Genomic DNA, 5,048 nt, shown 5'->3' on the forward strand with positions numbered 1-5,048 from the left:
TTAGTACCTGTTATTTTCATTTTCAGGCTTCAAATTATCCAGCATTCTTTGTGCCCCCCCCCGACAATGATATATGCTGAAAAGGGACATAAAATTGTGTCAGAAATAGAACTTAAATATTTGAGTCTATATACTTACCATATCTTAGATTAAGTTTGGAGCATATCTCCAAAGCATGGAACTATGTGAATTTACGATAAGCTGTGTAAATTAGTTGAATACCCAGTTTCTATAAATAATAATACACTATACTACAAGGGTTAAACTGGTCTAAACTAAATAAGAATGTATGTCAAGTGTCTGGAGACTCAGTAAATGGGTTTTTTTGCTCACCCTTGCCACAGTTATAATAATAAAAAAAAAAGTCTCCACATCCCCAATTTAGGTCTTGGCAAGGCATAAATGCAAGAGTGTCTGGAGAGTCCTCATTGCTTTGTGTAGCGTCAGAAGCCTCATTTGTTTTGTATTTAACTTTGTTTGGACAGACAGGAGGCTGTAAGACCTGGCTTCCCTTTGTGGAAGGGCCAGGGGAATATTTGTATGTACTGATGCTTCAGTTTTCAGAGATTTGATTAATCATCTCACTCATCTTGCAATATTTTTCCTGGAAGAGTTGGTTTTTTTCCTTCTGTGAGAGGTAGAAGATAAAGCCCATTGTGTTGCATGTGTAAATATTTTTAAAAATTTATTGTAGCTGGGCATGGTGGCACATGCCTTTAATCCCAGCACTCTGGAGGCAGAGGCAGGGGGATCTCTATGAGTTCGAGGCCAGCCTGGTCTACATAGCGAGTTCCAGGTCAGCTGGGGCTACAGGGAGACCCTGTCTCAAAAAGACAAAAAAAAAAAAAAAATTATTGTAGAGATAACAAGATGACTCAGCAAGTAGAAGTCCTTGCTGTGGAAGGACAGAACCAACTCTAGAAAGTTGTTCTCTGACTTCCACACGTACTCTGTGTTACTTACATGCCTGGATGCATAAACACATCACACATGCACACAGGCATACACACAGGGGAGGGGGCAAATAAATAAGATAAAATTTTTAAATAAGATATTGATTTGGGAGCTGTAGAGATGGCTCATACTGCTCTTCCAGAAGACTCAAGTTTGATTGCCAGTACCCATGTCAGTGGCTTATAATGGCCTGTAACTCCAGCTCTAGGGAATCCAGCTCCCTTTTCTGGCCACCTCCGGCACCTATACTCATGTGCACAGATACACACACATATACATATAATTGAAAAATAAAATCTTAAAAAATTGTTTTGACAATTACTGTGTATATTTATGAGATAAAATGAGATGTTCTGTTAATGCATTTATACTGTGAAATGATTAAATCAAGCATTGAATCAGTACCTCCATCACCACATGTTTTTATCCATCATTTTTTTTGTGTGAGAGAACATTTAAAATCTAATCTTTAAGGAATTTTGAAGTTAAGCTACCGAAGTAACATCAGACTGTTGAAGAAGCTTTAGAGAAGGGCTAAAGGTTGCTGTAGCTCCCCGCCACAGCCTCCACTCTCATTGGTTTCTGTCATGTCATCTATTTTGATTTGGCAGCAAAGGGAAGGGAACCTTTGGTGACCCTCTTGATATTTACCCTCCTTTTAAAATGTTTTTCCAATTTCAGCTCTAGGCACCTTCTTTTGCAGCCTATCAGTGAAGAAATTCGTTTAGTTTTATTACATATTTTTATAGCACTGGAGTAGGAGTATGTGACTTCTCAGGTGAGTTACCTGAGAGGAATGTTTGAGCCCCCCCAACACTGACTGTGTCTCCCAAGCTCACATGGGAAGTCAGTTACAGTGAGCAGGGAGCTCAGGAAACAACTGGCCTTCATTAGAGGCAGCGGAATGAGGAGGGCTTCATCATCTTTGTTCCTGTTGATGTTATCTTAGGGAAAGGATGTGGCCTACAGATTTTTAAATGAGGGGACTTCCCAATGAGTTCAGAAACAGGTATTACCGTACATGATCACTGTCTTAAGTACAAGCTAATTTGAGCTAGAAGTGCTGAAGGAAACGATGCAATCCTATTTACACAATTTCTTCAAGGTGGACTTTCCCCTTGAACCCTTTTCCCTTTTCCATTTTGCAGAAGTCCGCGTCCGAGGTTTGCCTCGAGACCTGTCCTTTGCACTCCTGTGTGATAGCTGATCTGCATCATATGTGCCTCCTGGGAATAATTAGAGCCATGTGACCCCTGCCTGCCTGCTCTGTTGCTAATCTATAAATCATGAAGGTCTCCTAGCTTTGCACTTTGTAAACCTGAATGCAACTTGCTTTAGGTATACTTAACCAGGTACTAATAGAGAATTTTACAGAACCAGTCAACTTGGATTGGTAATTTATATTTTTCTTCAGAGTACTTTGCGAGATGAGAGAAAGGAAAGAATGAACAGTTGTCTTCCAGTGACATTTCAATGATACATTTTTATTCTTTAGGAAGAAAAAGCCGAATGCCACCATCACACACAAAAAAAGTTGAATGTTTTAAAAAACGGTTTTATAGGTTTTTTTTCTCACCAAGAATACATTCCCTAGCCTTTGATCTCAATGTTTGAGATAGAGCAAAGCTAGAAAATTCTAGCCCATGTGAACTCCTTTGAGGTTTGAGTCTGCATAAGTCAGGCAAGGCTGCTTCATCATCTATTTTATAAGCATTATTTAGGCTAGGTATTGTCTGCTGTGTACATAGCACTGTGCCAGGCACTAGGGGCCGATGTTCCCTGCCTTTCCCTTCCAGTGTTAAAGCTGCCAAGGAGAGATAAAACACCAACACTTTACTCCAAACATGGTTGAGTCTGGCTTTCAGTAATGCACACCGGGAGTTTAGTTTCCTGAGAAAAATCCCAGGCACATTCTGCTTTTCTTGGCTTTGGAAATTTCCATCTCTGAAATAAGTTATTGACACTGTTATCTGAGTTGTCATTATCACAATCAAAATAAGTTGATAATCTTTGATGTTCAGAGCTTAACAGATGTACTTCTAGACTAAAGTGATCTCCATTCTTTAGAAACCTCATTTGATAAATGTTTTTGAGCACCTAGCATACTGGTAGATCCAAGGATAGAGCAGTGAACACAGCCAGCAAAAATCATTGCCCTCACAGAACTACTTTTGAAGAGAGGGTTAGGAAGGCTTTAAACAAATAGGAAAAATAGAATACTGAATGCCAGGTAAGGACAGAAGTTATGGAAAAATAAAGGGGAGGAAAATGTTATATGTAAGGGTGGGACATCTTTTATGAAAGGCTTCTTGAATATTCTGTGGCTGTGGGCAAAGCCTCTCTACCATGGCACTCATCTGTGAGCATCATAGATCTCTCCATCTTCATCCCCTTTCACCTAGAAACAAGGACTCCTTCAGGGCCTGCCCCCTCCTGCCCAGCACTGCAGATTTACCTAAGAATTAGATAAAATGAGGGTATCTGGCCTTCTCCACAATGTTCTTTACAGATAGTGTAACTAGAGCCTTAGAAGCCATGGATCCAGCAACCCCAGTAGGCTCAGCCTGGACACCTGTCTCAGTAGTCAGTTAAAGAGACAAAGGATGATGAGGTGCAGAGAAAGAAGATTTGATCATTGTATATTGGGGAGACAGATCAAGGGGTTCAGTAACTGCAAGTTTGTATTTGATGTGCTGATATGGGCTTTTGGTTTCATGAGTGTTCAACCCTTTGACATGTTGATTTGACATGGTCATCTGCAAAGTTCATACTGAAGAACCACATGATCAAGTTAACAGCAAGTACAAAAAAAAATCTCAAAATGTGTTAAGTTTATGGTTTTGTGTTAGACAGCCTTCTTTTCTGTTCTTGGCCACAAATGGCCAGTGAGCTCAAGTTGCAAATGTGTGGTGGAGGTGGAGTTGGGGCAAAGCCAAGATGTGTACCGTAGCTAAGCAGTCCTGGCCAGGGTGTGGTCTCGCCCATCATTTTTTCAGGTTCAGTCCTGCAAGGTGGTCCATGAGCAGTTGTTGCATCTGTAAACCCCATGTCATCCCCACACTCATCTAAAGCATCCAGTCTGGCTTCTACAAGGTGGTCTGCTCCAGGGATAGTCTGTCCATCATCTGTAATTGTTCTCATCCTAGGGGTAGGCTGTTCTGCCTGGGAGGCTTTGCTGGACTTTGTGGGTCCAAGTGAGGAGTCAGTGATTTCTAGAAGTTTCTAAGTTCCTGTTAACAGTAGCTGCCCTGGTGGAAATAACAATCTGATACATGTAGAAACACAGCCACTCCTTAGTCTTTGCATTTTTCTTTTTTTATCAAAAAATATTTATTTTTATTTTACATGTATGAGTGTTTTGCCTGCATGTATGTAAGTACACCTATGTTGTACAGTGCCTGTGGAGGTCCGAAGAGGGTGTCAGATCCCCTGGGACTGGCATTACAGGTGGTTGTTAGCTACCATGTAGGTGCTGGAATTCAAACCTGGGTGTCCTGCAAGAGCAGCCAGTGCTTTTAACCGTGGAGCCATCTCTCCAGCTCCTTTTACATGTTTCTTCTGTGTATGATATAGCAAGGTAATTTAAAATATTTAACATTCTATTAGTACATTTTCTCTCAAATAACAATAAGGAAAGTTCTTTTTGTTCTTTTTAAAATATTAATTAATAATAATAATAATAATTATTATTATTTTGATTCTTTTGAGACAAGATCTCCCTGTAGCTCCAGCTGGCCTAGAACTCAGATCTCAGTGTCACAGAGATCTGCCTGCCTCTGACCTCTGACTCTCAAGTGCTGGGATTAAAGGCATATACCACCACACCTGGTTGATTTATTTATTTTTATTTTGTGTGTGTTTTGCGTGAATGTTAGTTTACTTGTGTTGTGTAATACCTGAGGTCAGAGAGGGTGTCAGATTATTTATGGTTGTTAGATTCTATGTGGGTGTTAGGAACTGGGGGTCCTCAAGAGCAGCCAGTGCTCTTTAACTGCTGAGTCATTTCTTCAGCCCTGAGGAGGAGGAGGAGGAGGAGGAGATGATGTTGTTGTTGTTGTTCTTCTTCTTGTTCTTCTCCTCTTCCCCCTTCCCCC

General features: G+C 40.6%; 1 protein-coding gene across 22 annotated transcripts in view; it reads left to right on the top strand.

Moving 5' to 3' along the window:
• Dock9 (dedicator of cytokinesis 9) overlaps window positions 1–5,048 on the top strand; it is a 333,922-nt gene that overhangs the window by 116,274 nt on the left and 212,600 nt on the right. The window lies entirely within an intron of this gene.

Source organism: Nannospalax galili, unplaced genomic scaffold (genome assembly GCF_000622305.1).
Source record: "Nannospalax galili isolate Female #2095 unplaced genomic scaffold, S.galili_v1.0 scaffold528, whole genome shotgun sequence".
In the NCBI taxonomy this organism is placed as follows: domain Eukaryota; kingdom Metazoa; phylum Chordata; class Mammalia; order Rodentia; family Spalacidae; genus Nannospalax; species Nannospalax galili.